General features: G+C 37.5%; 1 pseudogene; it reads left to right on the plus strand.

The window, feature by feature from the left end:
* The window catches only part of LOC139850338 (serpin-ZX-like), a 46757-nt pseudogene extending 37245 nt beyond the window's left edge, over positions 1–9512 (plus strand).
* Positions 9513–18416: the final 8904 nt, after the last annotated feature.

Consider the following 18416-nt stretch of genomic DNA (forward strand, 5'->3'; position numbering starts at 1 on the left):
TTTTTTTTTTTTTTTTTTTTTTTTAACGAATAGGTTTCGAGCTCCCTAGTTCTATAGGTGTCAAGTCAAAAGTCTTAACGTATATCCTCCAATAAAATTTATAGGCACACAATATTTTCCGTTGGTCACTTAAATCGTCTAAGTAATATCTAGGGGAAAAAAAGTGGAATGTAAAGAGCACGAGTCAAAGACTTGGTTAATAAACATCTAGCGGTAATCGAATCGAATAAGTATGAAATATACTGTTTGTTGTGAAGAAACGTACCCGTGACTAGTCCATCGTCGTCTCGGGCATCCTAGGTGTCGATGTTGAAAGTTCAACGGCGTGCGTTGGGGTTGATTTTCTTGTTTGGGCACGCACTCCTAAAATGACCCGGTTGGCCACATTCAAAACAAACACCCGTCTTGGGTGCATTGTGCTCCTTTTGGGCGACGGGAGCGGTATTCCTACAATCGTGGGCTACATGGCCACTTCTTTGACACTTCAAGCAAAATGGTTTGCCACATTCACCTAAATGATGTTTGTAGCACTCGTTACAATACGGTAGGTGTCCGGTATAACCTTTCTTGCCGTTGGGGATGAAGGGCTTCTTGGCGGGGTTGTTGTAATTGCTTGATTGGGGGGCTTCCCATTTTCTTTTGTTGTCACCCGACTTATCCTCGGCTTTACGTGCCGGCACTTCAATCTCGTCCACTGTTTCAATCAATTGGCGGGCCATATCCAAAGCCTCTTGGTGGTTAGCGGGTTTGGATGACATTACTCCTTGTTTGATGCTCTTGGGGAGACCATCCATGTAAAGTTCAACCCTTAAAGATTCGGGGTTCACAAGATTTGGGCACATCAAAGCAAGTTCGGAGAATCGTTGATTATAGGCCTTAAGGTCGTTCCCGACCGCTTTCAGAGCTCTTAGTTCTTGTTCGAGCCTTCGGGTTTCTTCGCGAGGAAAATATTCGGTGATCATCTTTCCTCTTAAGTCGGCCCAAGAGAGAGCGTGGGCTTCGTGGATACCCACCGATTGTACATACGAATTCCACCATGTGAGAGCGATACCGGCGAAGGTGTGAGTGGAATATCTAACCTTGTCTTGGTCTCGACAACCGCTTATGCTAAAGACGGCTTCCGTTTGCTCAAACCATCGGGTGAGCACAACCGGTCCCCCGGTTCCATCGAAAGTGTGAGGTTTGCACCCTATGAAATTCTTATAGGAGCATCCTTCGTTGGAATTTCTGGCTCCATTGTTGTTGTTATGATGATTGTTGTTATTGTTGTTGTTGGAGGAGTGACCGGCCATGGCCGCATCCACGGCAGTGGCTATCATACGTTGGAGGGCTTGTTCGGGAGTTTCGGGAGGAGCGCGTCGACGAGCCATTGTTCCTTCATGACACAAGAATATCGTTGGTTAGTATTTTCAACAATACTAACCGGAGTATGGATTAAGGATAGAGAGAAAATTTCCTTGACTCGCCCTAAATTCTTTATGTCATAATGTCGGAACGTCCATGTGAATCACCGTAATATAATCCCGGAAATTATATTACCCTGATTCTCATGTGCATTTAACATTACTTCATAAAGTCAAGGTGGCGCATCAACAAAATTTATCAACGTAAGATCAAGATCGAATACGAGTTAGATATGATAGAAGAGTTCGAGTATAAATGCACAAATAGTCAAGTAATTCCTACTTCAGTCTATATGCCGGTTGTAGTCTAGATTCACCTATGTACCTTATGACTCGGGGTGGACACAAATGAACTCTAAATCCCTACAACCAAGGCTCTGATACCACTTGTAGCGACCCCGACAAATCGTCAAGTGACAGCGTCGGCTACGTGGGTCCCATTACCTGATTATAAGTCTTTAAGATAACGTTTGACCAAAATATGTCGCCTTCATTTCAAAATAAAGATTGTTTCAAAGTTTACAAGAATTGTTCAACCAAAAGTTAAGTTACAACGTTATAAGTACGATTGAAATCTAGGCGACACGGTTTAAAGTAAAGTCAAAAGACGCTCCATGAAAAGCATGTATACTCGACATCCGAAGCAAATATCAAATAATGAGCGGAAGCATGTATCGCATATCGTGCAAGACCTGAGAAAAACATAGAAATCTGTCAACAAAAAACGTTGGTGAAATCATAGGTTTAGTAAGTAAATTGTATTGAACCACAAGGTTCTTTAAGAATTGCTCAACCAGAATCATTCACATTCCAAAATAGTATTTGTATCACGAGCACCCAATTATCAAGGCTTAACCGAATCTTCCCTCTGAATTTTGAATTTAGTGTTAGAACTTACACTATACATTGTTGAAATTATATTTCATTCACTAACGGTAGCGAACCGTCTGAATGAGGGTTTGTTAAACCCGTATGGCCACACAACATAATTACACGCTTACACTTACACCCTGCAAGTGGAACTAATGATAATTGGATTGAGGACTTTTGTTCAAACTCGTATGCATCTTTGTATTCGTATTTGTTCACAATGTAAAAGCATGAAAAGTAAATAAGTATGAAATGTATGTGTTTCTCAGCCCACGATGTAAAGAATAAAAGTGATTGAAAAAGTGGGACTATGATCTCACCTTGAGTGCAAGAGTTAATAAAGTACTTCGACAAGTAAACGCGTGCAAAGACAAAGCTAGTCTTGACCTAAACATATAGGTTATATCAATAACGGTAAACACAAAACGGTCAAAGATGTTCAATTAGTCCTATGGCTCAATACGACTCGATTAATATAGCATGTGAAGCAAATTGTCAAGTTTCATGCAAGATACAAGTATAAAAGCATGTTAGGAAGATTGCATAATTAATTGGTTAAGTTTGACAAAAAGTCAAACTTGGTCGGGTCAAAGTCAACGAAAAAGTCAACATGTTCGGGTCGGGTCCCGGACTATTTTTCTATGCTAATTATTCATATACAAGTATATTAGAACAAGTTTCATGTGAATCGGAGGTCGGTAGCTAGTCAAACATTTCACGTGAAATGGGGCAAAGTGGTCAGAATCTGACCAGGCCAATCCGCGCGCCGCGCGGGGATGGGGCGCGCCGCGCCACCATCTGGGCAGAGAATTCTGGTCAGTTTTTCAAAGTATGCACGAACCAAAACCTTTTCCAACCCAACTCTTGACCCGCAAACACTTATAATGCCTATCATATATCGTTGGAAAGGTATTCTGACGAGGAATACAACTAAGCACTTATGGTCCAACAATAACATCATTTACAATAGCCGAAATCTCGTCAATTGATCAACAAAGGTTTATTTTCAAAGTTTCAAGTTCGTAAAACGTATTTTATGATTCGGGAATCCAATTTACACATACGATATGCCGTTTCGAAGGTAATTAAGCATAAATTGCATCTAAACACTTACTAACAACATTAACAAGCATTCAACGCATCAAAAGTTCATTTCAAAGTCTAACAAACCCTAACCAAAATTCACAAAAATCAATAATCGGGTTTTTGAAGTTTTCTTAATCAACCTACGCATCAAAACGAAGCTAGTGATACTAGTAACACAATTAAAACATGAACTTTAACAATCAAACAACATTTAATCTTTCAAAATGCAAGATTAAGCAAACCCATTTCAAATGTTCAAACTAGCTACTCAAAACAACAAATCGAGCAAGTAAATCATATATTCATGCTAGACACGAGCCATAGACACTAACTAACACCATTTCAAATCAAAAACACGAATTTAGAGAAATCTAGAGTTTTAGAAATGTTACCCAAACGAGATGAAGTTGGTATCAAATTGTAGAGGATGAAGAGAGGATTCCAAATATGTAATTTGTTTTGTTGTAAGCCTCCTAGATCGAATTTAGATGATGAATGATTGAATTGGGTGTTTGTGTGTGTGTTCTTGCTAGAGAGAAAGAGAGAGAGATGGAGGTGATTGAATGGTGGTGATTGGGGTGGACTAGTTGACCTAGTCAACTAGTTTGCCCCGTGTCAATTTTAGTCCCTCGAGTTTAGAAGCGGGTGCGGAAAATACCTAAACGGAATATTTTAAAACGCGTATTAAAATCCGATAACGAGAATATTTAGAATGTTAGCTAACGGAGGTTACGAATCTAGATACGAGGAATATTATCTAAAAAGAAAAAGACGGCGTTAAAAAATAATTTAACGGAAAAATGCGGGATGTTACATAGTATTTGGGAAATGTTTCTACCAAACCATGGAAATGGGTTTTGGTGTTCGGTCGTTAAGCGCGTGTTCACTTTCGTGTTGAAGTTGATGAACCATGAGGTTCGTCGGGTGGATTGAAACTCTTGAAATCAAGTGTTGATCTCGATGTATGTTGGTAAAGGAGTCTACGTGACGCGACATTAGGTGCCTTTTTATACCTACTAGCGTGGTGTTCGACTCCGATTGTGTTGCGGTTACATTGTACTTAGGGTACCGAAGTGAAACCCTTAGGTACAAGAGTGATCGGGTGAAATTCGACAAACTAAAGCAATTGGATGATTGCGAGTGTATAGTTCGTGTAATTTGTGGTACACTTTTCGTTCGAAGTGTTTAAGGATAGGTTAGGATCCTTGGTATGCTCAAAGTTGAAGCAAGACATGGTGATGGGCCGTGTGAACCCAATTATTGGTAAAGTCTACCTTTGGTAGCATTGTGCGGGTGTACGAGATGCGGTTATGGAACGTAGTTCCAAGTTGGGGAGTTACACTCCCGCACGCGGAGGTTTTAGTGTGAGATTTCGGACAATGCTTTTGGTAGATCCGAAATTTGTGTCGGGACCTAGATTTGGTCGATTTGTGGTAGAGTACAATTTCGGTTAAATTGTACCTATGATTTTGGATTTGAATTATCACCAAGGTGGTAATGTAGTAAATCTCGTTGAGAGATAATGGACGGGTATGGCTAGCAAGGTGAAATTCCTCGGTTAAGGGATGTGCGTATCAGATCCTCTTTTAGAGAATTAATGTTTTGTGCCTATGTTTGATATAGGTGGTTCTTGCTCGATTGTGTGAATGGTTAGTGGTATCCGTTAGGATTCACTATGGCGTAGCAGAGCGCGATGTTATGCTACTCGTCGTTCGAGGCCAAAAGGGTGTTGATTGATGAAGCATGACCTTCGAGGTCCGCTGACTTCATCATGGTATTGGTGATTGATGAAGCATGACCTTCAGGGTCCGCTGACTTCATCATGGGATCGTTGATTGGTGGAGCATGACCTTCGGGGTCCGCTGACTTCATCATGAGATCGTTGATTGGTGAAGCATGACCTTCGGAGTCCGCTGACTTCATCATGGGTGTAGTGTTATATCGGTGAAGCATGACCGTTGACGGGGTCCGCTGACTTCATCTGGTGTTGAGTGATCTATCGGTTGTTTTATACACCGATGGTGGGTTCGTAAGGACCGTGTGGTGTGATCTATCGGTCGTTTTATACACCGATGGTGGGATCGTGAGGACCATGTTGTGTGATTAGTGATTGCGATAGCCGTGTTTCGCTCATATGATGTTAGGATAGTGGCGTATTGGTTGTATTGCGCACTACAAAGGATGTTTAATGGTAAGTGTAATCCGTAAGGATTCATGTGGTTCGATCTTCAACGTTCGGATTGTTGACTTTAGGTTGAGACTTGGTCGCTTTTAGCGTGGTCCTTGGTGAAGGTACGCTAAGGATTTGATATCTTGGTTCGAGATTGGTCGATTTTTTCCCGATGTGAGGGATTGAGCAAGGTTTTAGTGCTCGGTTGGTGGATTTGATAAATCGCGGGTGACGATTTAGTTGTTAAAGGTGATTCATTGGGAAGAATTGTCTAGGAAAGTTCGGATTGGGACTTATGAATGAGGACCGTTGAGTAGGTCCGGATTGGTTAAGTGGAGAAGATCACGAGGACGTGATCGAGTTTAAGTGGGGGAGAGTTGTAAGACCCAAATATTTATTGTACATAATGTATTTATGGTGTACGATACGTGTATGAAGTGTATGAAGCATGTACGTGTTGTTTGCTCGAACGTCGAAGGAAACTGGACGTTGTCTGAAGTGACAAGGTGTGTACGTATCTTTTCAACCCCAAATAAAGTTTGATTTGATGTTTCAAAGCCTTACCATTGGAAAGAAAATCTTATTATGTTTCCAACGATATTTGATTCATCGAAAACGGAGCTACGGTCAAAAAGTTATGGCCAAAACAAGTTTCTGAAAACTGACCTGAAGGTTGGAGCGGCGCTCCACCTTATGGCGCGGCGCTCCGATCGCGTCAGAAGCAATTTTCAGCTTTTTTAAAAGGTTTAAATGAGGGGTACTTTGGTCTTTTCAATTGGGGTCGGTTTAGGGTCACCAAAACTGATCTAGAACTCCATTGGAGCTCATTTCTCACCCACACAAACACTCTCATCCATATTTAGAGTGAGAGGAAGAGTTCTAGAGTGAGAGAGCTTGATTTGGAGAAGAAGGAGTCGAATTCTAGCCAAAGCTCGGGTTTTAAAGTTGTTCATCTCGCTCTTAGCTACGTTTTGGTAGTATTGGTAAGTCCTAACTCTGAATTTCATTTGTTAGATTTGATATTCAAGTTAGGGTTTGAGATTGTTAGTTGTAAAACCCATTTGGTTGATGAAGAGGGTTTATGGAAACTTGCTATTTTGATATTTGGCGGGTTTTGGGTTGGTTAATGATTTAACCATGTTTAAGACTTGTAAATGGTGTATAATCACTAGTGTTAGTGATTATTGGTGTTTTGGAAACCATTAGGGTTCTTATGGTTGACTAATTTTGACTATAGTCAAAATTAGGATTTGTTGATGATTATGACTCAATTGCCGATTTAATAAGGTTTATAAACTTAAAATGGATTAAGTTGAAGCATAGAACTGAGTTAAATATGTTTTGGTGTCAAAACTTGCTAATGGCGTGATATTGACTTCTTATGGGTCAAATTAGGGTTTAAGTGTCATTTTGGGCAAGATAGGTGTTTAACACCTATGATTGGGTTTGATTGGCATATTAGGACCATTCTCACTTGTGTTAGTGATTATTGGTTAGTTTGGGCGCGGTTTGTGCTTGGAAGTGCATTTGGGTCGAAATTGCACTAGTTGTCAATTTGGGTTGATTTGTATATCCACCCTAACTGTGTTACTTGTTATGTGATAAATGGATTAGGTACATTCCATCGGCGATTACGGATTATTTGGTAGCATTCTTCAAGGTGACAAGGTGAGTGTTAATATCCTATATGCATATGTATGTGTAGGATGGGTGCGGGTCGGGAGAAGGGGTTCTCACTCATAGAGCTCGCTTCTCGTATAGGTGGAATTGTTGGACTTGTGTATAGGTCCAATTGGCACGGTTGTGCGTTTTGGTTGACCACCTTGGCGAGGTGCACACTTTGTGTGTACGTTATCACATGGGCGTGTGATGTGGACTTATATAACCCCAATGACGAAGGGTTAATATAGTGAGTGGAATAATTATATGTGTAGGTATATAATGTATCTATTTGTTGTAGCGTGAAATGTAGTGTCGAGGTGCTAATACACCACGTTTCACTTGATGAGTGAAGCATCGAGGTGTTAAGATGCCACTCGGGGTGAAGCATCGAGGTGTTAAGATGCCACCTAGGGGTGTAGTGTCGAGGTGTTAAGACACCACTCCGTAAAATAATGAGTGAAGCATCGAGGTGTTAAGATGCCACTCGGGGTGAAGTACCGAGGTGTTAAGGTGCCACCCTAGGGGTTAGTGATACGAGGTGTTAAGTACCCTAACGGATGTTTTGAACACCGATGGCGTTTTCGCGAGCGCCATTCCCTTGTACGATTGGTTAACCATGGTTATTGTGTTGTAAGCGTAAGCAAATTATGTTATTCTAGATATATATATATATATATATTGTATACATATAATGTTGTATTGTCGTGATGTAGCTAACCCTCCGGGTGTAGCTTATTGGCATTGTTCACAACGTTGTTGGTGAACTTATATTTTGTTGATATATCTTTAGCTCGTTGCTTAATGATCTTACGGTATTCTTAGACTAGCTTGCTTTTATGCTTAGATGCTCCGGTATGCGGTATTTGGTTTTGTGGGGCGTGTCCATTTTATGCATATATATGTATGTAGTATATTCTCACTCACTAATCGTTAGCTTACCCTCTCGTTGTTTACCTTTTTATAGATTTGCATGGATGCGGTGGCTCGGGTAAGCGTGGGACTAGTGGACTCGCGTAGTTGCTTTAGACGGCTTGCTTTTGGATTGATTAGGATTGGGTAGCGTATCCCCAATCGCCATGCTCGGCTTTATTTTGTGTTAAAAGTCGTGTGGTCGAAAACTTGAAATTGGTACTTAAAGGGTAATTTGGGCATATGTGGGCCCGGTGTCGTAAAACCCTTTTTATTGATGGAACGTGTTAGTTTTAACTGTTATAATATGTTGTGAAAACCGTTTAGTCTAAATGTGTCGGGAAGTGGTCAAACATTTTCGCATTTGGGACTTCTTGGGACAGCAGCCTGTCCAGGCCCTTTTGCGCACCGCGCGGGGTCATGGCGCGCCGCGCCATTTGCTGCACAAAGAAATTTTTTTTTATTTCGCATTATTGTTGGTTAACGGGTTGGGTTGTTACACCTTGCGACTTTTGTAACCTTAAAAATATTTAATTGCCTTATATATACGGTGATAGCTAATACTTGTATGTACGTTTCAGATTATTGAATAGCTAATACTTGTATGTACGTTTCTTATTATTGAAAGCTATCGAGGTAGCTAGAGAAGTGAATTTGTGGGCTGAAAAACAAACTAATGGTCTCATCAAAGACATCCTTCCTGTTGGCGCAGTTAACAACGTTACTAGGCTCATCTTTGCAAATGCAATCTATTTTAAGGGAACATGGAGTGAGAAGTTTGACCCATCAAAGACAAAAGATTATGATTTCCACCTTCTTAATGGTAGCAAAGTTATAGTACCCTTCATGACCACCAAGAAAAAACAGTTCCTGCGTAAATATGACGATTTCAAAGTATTGTGTCTTCCATATGAAATTGGTAAAGATAAACGGCATTTCACAATGTACATCCTCCTCCCAGATGCAAAAGACGGACTCCCATCTTTGATACAGAAAGTTGGCTCGCAATCTGACTTTTTGGAGCATCACATTCCACACCAAAAAGTATAGGTCGGGCAGTTTTTAGTCCCAAAGTTTAAGATCTCATTTGGGTTTGAAGCTTCCGACATGTTGAAAGAATTAGGCCTCTTGTTACCTTTTAGCAGCACTGAATGTTTAAGTGAAATGGTCAACTCTTATGCATTTGAAAAGTTATATGTTTCAAGCATTCAACATAAATCATTTGTGGAGGTGAACGAAGCAGGTACAGAAGCTGCAGCAGTCACTGCAACCATCATTGTATCGACATCCTTAGGAAGGACTTATTCTAAGGTTGACTTTGTGCAGATCATCCATTTTTATTTATGATTAAAGAGGATACAAGTGGAACTATGTTGTTTATAGGCCAGGTTGTTGACCCAACTATCAACTAATGTGATTGCTGACATCTTTGTGTATAATGATAGTTGTACTTTGATTCTAAATAAGTTATTTTATCTAAGAGTTGGGAAATAAATTATAAGGGGTATTTGATTATGTGTTTTATCATTAGAATTTGATAATTAGTTGTACCAAAACATGTTTGTTGGTTGAATGTTGGTTAATGCACTAAATGATAAACTTAAGTATGATTAACCAAATGAATATGTTTTGATGATGACACATACATATGCACAAGTAATGACTGACATCTTAACATAAAACACGCAAGGTCACTAATCCATACTTTATCTTGCAAATGACCAAGTCAAACATAGGTTAAAGAATGAAATTAAAAGTTCAGCTAAACACACGGTCGAGGTACGGTCGACCGCATAGTCAACCGTGAAACCCCAAACTGAATTGCAACGCAGTTTTGTGAAAACAAGTTACACGGTCGCCACCACGGTCAACCGCAGTGCGACCGCAGTTTTCTCTATTATTGTTTTTGACCAAATAAAGTTTGACTAGTTCCCGACATCTATAATTCATGAAACATTTCTCAACATACTTAGAATAGATGCCTTCTCCATACTCAATTGAGTTTTGGTCATAAAAACACTAACTGTGATTAATTACGCCTAATGACACTTTAATGACAAATTAACCAAGATTAGGCATAACACATAAGTGTTAATCAATAACTTGTGATCTTAATTCTTATCTAGATATTCTTAATATGATCATCAAGTACCAACATACTTAAGCCAAGGTCACTAGAACAATAATTGTTATTAGAAATGACTTAATGATTAATTAAGGCTAAATGAGGAACAATACTCTCAAGGTTAACTAGTAATGACTTGTAATCCTAAAACACACTTAGATACATTTAGGATGGTCACCAAGTCCCAACTAGAGATTGCTCTTCCCGTGTGCATGTGTTGGACATTAATGTGTGCTTACACATTAAGCAAGCAATATGTTATATTGCACTTAAACTTGTTAAAGCTTGAATTATAAGTTGTGCAAGTATCTATATGATTGATCCTAGAATAACTATCTCTTGCTATGTGAGTATTACTTGCTACTTGCCAATATGATTAATACTCATAAACTTGTCAACTTGATTAATATGTTTGCTATGTGCTCACTAGTTAGGATTCAAGTAACTAACCTACTCCAATAGATTAAGTGTAAAATGGTTCACAATGAAAGTATAGTCAATTGTCTATTTGGTCTAGTCTAAGTAACTAGGGGTGATTGCTTATGACTTAACTTTGATGTCTCTACATACTTCATGATTATCTTATAGAGACATTATTCAATTAATCTCTAAACTAAACTAAAAAAGAACATGACTTGTGATTAATTGAAACTAGGAAGTTAATGACATAGTGACTAGTCTTTAGAATTGAACCAAGGGCATTAAAGTGACTAACTAAGTCTTGATCAAACTGAGATTTCCCAAAATATCAATCAAGACACTTCTCCAAGAATGTTGGGTTTGCCACTTTTGGAATGATTAGTCACTTTCATGCATTAAGACCAAATCTCACACACTTAATGCATATAGTACTTGTATAGGATGTTTGGTTTCTTTTGCTGGTGCTAGAAGGAGTAAAGGTTTCAAAATGTGGTGTTCAAATTTGAGTCAAACGACTATACAACGGATACCAATTTTGGACTGGAGCATGCACGATCGCACCACGGTTGACCGTGATGACTACCATGTGTCAACGGCTACTTTTTGAATCCCACTATAAAAGGAAAACATTTAAGAGCATTTGAAGCTGACCCTCTTGCATATTTCAAAGGCTTATTTCCAGTGATCACAAGTGCATCAATTACTACTCAAATGTGATCAAGCAAGAGAAGATTCTATGATCTTATAGATATAGAATTGGGTTGTTGTAAACTTACTAATCAAAATCATTTATCTTGTGAGTTTACTTAATGTAATGTATGTCCTAGTATTGTCTTAGGATCATCATTGCAAAGTGTATAAGTCTTGTAACTTCAATTAGTAGAATCATAGGCTAGCTTAGTGATCTACTTCCTTAAAGGGACTTAGGAAGTTGATTAATCTTATTTGGAGATTAATACTTGTCCAAGGTGAAGACAAGTTGATCTAGGTTGGAGTTGATCTTTCAAAAGGATAGAAATATTAGGTTTGTTGTCTACCAAAGAAGTTGAAGACTTGTAAATCGGATCTCCATCGGGTTTGGAGAAAAGTGCTTAGTAAAGCAACAATTCCCGATTAGTGTAATCGGGGAGTGGATTAAGGTGGATTAGTTAACATCCGCCCGAACCACTATAAATCCTTGTGTCTATGTTCTTTACATTACTTCATTTATCATTTTGAACATATACACTACACACATCAAGTTTGAGTTGAGTTGGTTGATCAAAGTTAAATCGAATTTGGTGATCAATCGAAAAAGTGTTAAAAATGTATTAAGTAACTATTCACCCCCCTCTAGTTACTTACAATTGGTATCAGAGCGGTTGCTCAAATCATTTCTCTACAAATGTTTTTGAAAGTGTCAAAATTCGTTTTGTGCAAAAACTTGAGTCAACGATTCTCGGATCAACTCAAACTATGGGATACTTGGAAGAATTGATGAAAGAAGCACCAATCTTTGATAAGATGAATATTGATATGTGGAAATTAAGATTTGAGTCTTATCTCAAATCCAAGGATTACTACTAGTCGAGAATAATCAAAGTAGGAGACTTTGTACCACAAGCTAGTTCAAGACTAGTAAAGTCAACATTTCAAAACAATGATGTTTTGAAACAATTTGATGCAATTTCACTACTTCATGGAATTCTTCCTAGTGAAGAAAGGTTAAAGATAATTTCATGTGAAAGTGCAAAAGAATGTTGGGACTCACTATGTTCACAAGAAGAAGAAAAATATAGGAGTTAAAGGGTAAAGGAATAGAGAAGGATTTGGAAAAGGTTGGTGATTCTCAAGCAAAAGGGTTGAATGGAAATGAAAACTTTTGCCTCATGAGTTCTTGGAATAATTTGGATCAAGATGGTCAAAGTGAAGAAGAGGTTGAATCTCCATTCAAAGAAGATGATGTCTCAAGCATAGATTGCAATGAGGTACATGTATTCTAGCCTTCTAATTATGAAGAATTGTTAGATGATTACAAGACTATTAAATTTGTGTATGATAGTAGTCGTGACAAAGTAAAACTTTTGGAGAAAGAATTACACAAAGTTAGACAACTTAACAAAGTTTTAATTGATGAAAATAACACCTTGAAGAGAAAACTTGAAAGGATAACTATTTGTGATTCATCAAGAGGTAAACATGAAATGAATATATGTCACGACTGTAGCAAATACAAATCTTGTAATCAAAGTCCATTGTCTATTATTAGGATAATTGAAAATATGGGAAAAATGGACTAAGCTAGCAATTCCATAGTAGGGATAAGTCAAGGATTGGGTAATCTTAAAATCAATCAAAATAATGATCAAAATGCTAATGTAAATAACCTTCTCAAAAAGACTTTGTATTATTGAAAGGTTTTTCTTACAAATGCAAAATTGTTTTTGAAAAGTGATTTTAAAAGATTAGTGTAGGAAGCTTACTTGCCTTAGGATTGTATGTTTATGTGAAAATATGTATTGCATGCAAAATACTATATTGATGTGTTTTGTGTATACTATGTGAATGATTGAATATGAATATATATATATATATATATATATATATATATATATATATATATATATATATATATATATATATATATATATATATATATATATATATATATATATATATATATATATATATATAGTATATTACGTGTCATTGATGATTAAACATCGGGAGGATGTAATCATTCAATGTTAGGTAAAGAAAACTTGTCCTCAAGTATTCTATAGAACCTAAGAATCGTCAAAACGCGCTCGAAGAAAGAAGAAGTGAAGAAATAAGTGATCAGAAGGATCCACGGCAGCACCACGGCTGACCGTATACTCGACCGCAGATTCCTGTCCTGTATGTGTACAAATTCATGCACGGCTAACACCACGGTCGACCGTGCTTCGACCGTGCGTGGTCTGATTCTGTTTTAAATTAAATTAAACCCTCACTTTTATTTCTTTTCAACAAAACACACACACTTACACACGGCTGAGGAGATCGACCGCACGAAGAAGAATGCTCATTCCTTCAATATCAATTCCTACTTTTGGTATGATTAATCCTTGCTTTCCTAGCATTCAATTGTGTTTGTATGATGAATTAGGGTTATGAAGAAACCCTAACTAGAGTGAGTCAAAACTTGAATTGATGCAAACAATCAAAATTGTTCTTGAAGAACAACTTGGAAACGATTGTAGTAGTACATATCTATGCGTTAATTTAACAATGACTAATTCTAGGGTTCATTATACATCTAGGTTAGATTTTCATAGAAGCATTGTTCATATGATATAAATGACATTGTTGCAAATTGAGTGTAATAATGTTGAATGTCAAAACATGTGTTGATGATGATCTCAAAAGTCTAGAACACATATGAACTTTGTGAAAATCCTAATCTAGTTGCAAACTCATTGACACTAATGAAGAGTGAAAATGTGAAGAATATTAACATCAAAACTTCTAAGTATTGATGATAATTAAAGTTTGTAAAACTCGTTGCCTACAATTGAATTATACACTTTGAATTAATTATGTAGAAAAATGACAAGGACTAGGGATGCTCAATCTAGAGGAGGAGAGAATAGATATAATCCTCCAACTGATGCGAGACAACGTACAACATATAACAAGAAATGGCTCAAAACAAGAGCAATAATAGAAAGAAGAATCATAAGCCTGGAAGAATCATAAGCCTTGAAGCATTCCCTGAAGTAACTGACAAGCTGTTTGAAAGGAATCTAGCTTCGTTTGTACTAATCAATGGACCTATATATCCCGAGTTGATAAGACAGTTCTATGCCAACTATAGCTTCAACAAAGAAACTAAGATGGTAAGATTTCATCTTAACAAAAGGTGGTGGGAATTTCCTCTCAAAACTTTTGGTGAAATTCTTGGTGTTCCTACTGAAGGAATGGAGTTCTACAGTAGATGACACAAACTAGAACATCTTCCTGAGTTTATTCAAGCTACCGATGTATTAACCTTGCTTTGCAAACCTAACGCCAATCACTCAGAAATCTTATCCAAGGGATTAACCGGAAAGGATCTCCGATTAGATCTGTGTATTCTGAACAAAATCATTGACCACAACATCTACTGTAGGTTGGGGAACCACTCTCACATTCATGTCACCCAAATTTTTGTCATGTGGGCAATTGAATTAAATATGGAGATTAATGTGGCATTTTTGATGGCATCACGAATGAGCAATCTGATGACTGAATCAACTAGATCTATTCCGTATGGAATGCATCTAAACAGTCTGTTCAACTACCTCAAGGTAACACACGTTATTGTTCAACAACCTTCATTCGTGCCACTAGACAAGTCAACTATCATTCGAAGTGGTCATCTAGGAGAATCCTCTCGTGGAAGAAGATCGAGTCTTCAAGAGGATCTTGAATAAATTGAGAACTATCAACCGGAGGAAGAATCGGATGAAGAGGAGATAGAAGATGAGGAGGCAAACTTACAGGAACATCAAGAGTTCGTAAATTCGAATTTTGAAACCAAGATTGACAGGATTCTGAAGCAAGAGGAAGAGATTAGCGAAAATCACTCTAGGTTCAAAAAGGCGTTGAAAGGATTTGTGAAAACAATTTCTTGCAGTAGGTCATAACTTGTATATCTAGAATAATGATCTGTGTACTATGTGAAGTGCTTAAATGTTGGCACTAAACAATTATGTGTAAGATAATTAATAATGTTGTGTTTATTGTGTGCTTAAGTTGATTTTGCTTGTATACCCATGAAAAAATAGAAATATGTCACTGTATGGCTGCTTCCACGGTCGACCGTGATTCAACCGCAGAACACCTGGCAGAATTAATTTGTCCTAACACTCTTACACAAATTCAATGATCAATAGATTGCAAAAAGACAAATTGATATCTCTGACAAAGTGCTCTCAATTTAGCTACCTACCCCATTAAAGTTTGCTAGACACCATTCATCACTTGTCTATTAAAGAAAATACATTTAACAAATTCACAACCCCATCAACTACTCCAAACATCTCTTTGCAAAACAAAGGTTCTTCACAATGAGATCCATTGTTGAAGGGAGAGAAGTTCTTACACATCATCTTACTACATACTCTCTTGAAAGCTTCTCAAACATCAAATGGGATGTCTTTCTTAATCTAAGAGGTTCACTCTATCCCCTTCACATCAATGAATTCTATGAGAATTTTTAATTCTCACACAATAATGAGAAAATCTCATTTTCTCTTTATGGAAGAAGTTATTCATTAACGCTTAAAGAATTTGAAAATATTATGGATGTTCTGAGTGAAGGTCGAACATTCTTTCTAGAACCAAATTCGTTCAATGAATTTCTTAAATGGGTAAAGAAAGATAATGCACTAGATATTATGTGCAACAGAACTCTTAGACCCAAATACATCAAAAAGGATGGATTCCTTTGTCAACATCTTGCATCGACATATGATCTTTGGCAACAGGTCATCACTGCAAATGTGTACGGAAAGGGGGAATTACTGGATAGACTGGATGCAAATGAAGTCACCTTCATATGGTGTCTTCTGAACTCCACGAAAGTAAATGTTGCACACTTCATGGCATCAAGAATGCAACATGCAAGTCAACATTCCCATGTGTCACTTCCGTATGGTCTCCATCTGACCAAGATTTTTACATATGTTGGAAGGACATCTCCGTTTCACCATTCCATTTAAGTCTCTTCATATCCAATATGCAAAGCTTCAACCAAGCATATCCAATAACCTCCTTTTGAAAATCTACCCAACTTTTGTTCTCTCTCGACACAGGGACAAAACAGTGTAATTCATGGAAACATTCTAAAACTTGGTCAAAGATTATCACGACTTGAGAACAAGGACAAGGGTCACTCCTCTCATCATAAAAATTGAACTTATTTTGACTGTCATGTATTATCTATATATGAATTATCTGTGCTTAGTACGTGCTATGAATAAAATGTGTGCTTGTTATGTTTTCATAAATGTTTTTCCAATGTGCACAGTTTAAGGGGGAGTTTTGCTCTAAGGCCGAGCTTAGTTCTAGGGGGAGCTAACCTTTTTGCTTCGAAAAAAGGGGGAGAAAGATGGATATAAGTGATTGTTAACACTTGCGTATTTATAGCAAAATGTCCCTCATCACTTGTATGTTTATCATCATCAAAAAGGGGGAGAATGTTGGTTGAATGTTGGTTAATGCACTAAATGATAACCTTAAGTATGATTAACCAAAAGAATATGTTTTGATGATGACACATACATATGCACAAGTAATGACTGATATCTTAACATAAAACACGCAAGGTCACTAATCCATACTTTATCTTGCAAACGACCAAGTCAAACATAGGTTAAAGAATGAAATTAAAAGTTCAGCTAAACACAAGGTCGAGGTATGGTCGACCGCATAGTCAACCGTGAAACCCCAAACTGAATTGCAATGCAGTTTTGTGAAAACAAGTTGTACGGTCGCCACCACGGTCAACCGCAGTGCAACCGCAGTTTTCTCTGTTACCGTTTTTGACCAAATAAAGTTTGACTAGTTTCCGACATCTATAATTCATGAAACATTTCTCAACATGCTTAGAATAGATGCCTTCTCCATACTCAATTGAGTTTTGGTCATAAAAACACTAATTGTGATTAATTACGCCTAATGACACTTTAATGACAAATTAACCAAGATTATGCATAACACATAAGTGTTAATCAACAACTTGGGATCTTAATTCTTATCTAGATATTCTTAGTATGATCATCAAGTACCAACACACTTAAGCCAAGGTCACTAGAACAATAATTGTTATTAGAAATGACTTAGTGATTAATTAAGGCTAAATGAGGAACAATTGTAGCGACCGACAAAATCGTCATTGACGGTGCTATCTACTTAGGCCCCGTTACGTGGTCATAAGTCTTTAAAACAACGTTTGACCAAAAATATATCGCATTCATTTCAAATGTAAAAATTGTTTAAAAGTTTACATGAATAGTTCAACCACATGTTACGTTACAACATTATAAGTACAAATGAAACCTATGCGACACAATTTAAAAGTAGCCAGAAGACGCTCCATGTATGCATATAAACTCGACATCCAATGCAAGTATCAAAATAATGAGCGGAAGCATGTATCACAAAACGTTCAAGGACCTGAGAAAAACATAGAAATCTGTCAACGAAAACGTTGGTGAAATCATAGGTTTAAGTAAGCAAGTAAGTACAAATGAACGACAAGATTTATATCATTGGAATAATAGTAAACCATTCTAAAATTTGTTATCACGAGCACCCAATTATCAAGGCTTAACTTTCCATCCATAGAACCCCATCACAATAGTGTTAGAACATACACTGTTTCTCGAAAATATATTTCATCCGAATAACGTTAGCAAACCGTCCGAATGAGGGTTTGTCAAACCCATATGGCCATACAACATAAGTTCTCGCTTACACCCGGCAAGTGTAACTAATGATAATCAAATTGTGGATTTTTGTTCTAACTCGTATGTAAAATGTTTGTTTTTGTACTTGTGTTCACTTTGTAAAATGAAACGTTTATGTTTTCTCATCCCAAACGTAAGTTTAAAAGAGTAAAGGTGAGACTATGATCTCACCTTGAGCGCAAGAGTATTAAAGTACTTCACAAGTAACGTGTGCAAGAACGAGTGCTAGTCTTAACCTAAACAAGTAGGTTGTATCAATAACGGTAAACACGGTTGGTCAAAGATGTTCAATTAGTCCT

This window comes from Rutidosis leptorrhynchoides, chromosome 5, assembly GCF_046630445.1.
Source record: "Rutidosis leptorrhynchoides isolate AG116_Rl617_1_P2 chromosome 5, CSIRO_AGI_Rlap_v1, whole genome shotgun sequence".
Taxonomy (NCBI): Eukaryota; Viridiplantae; Streptophyta; class Magnoliopsida; order Asterales; family Asteraceae; genus Rutidosis; species Rutidosis leptorrhynchoides.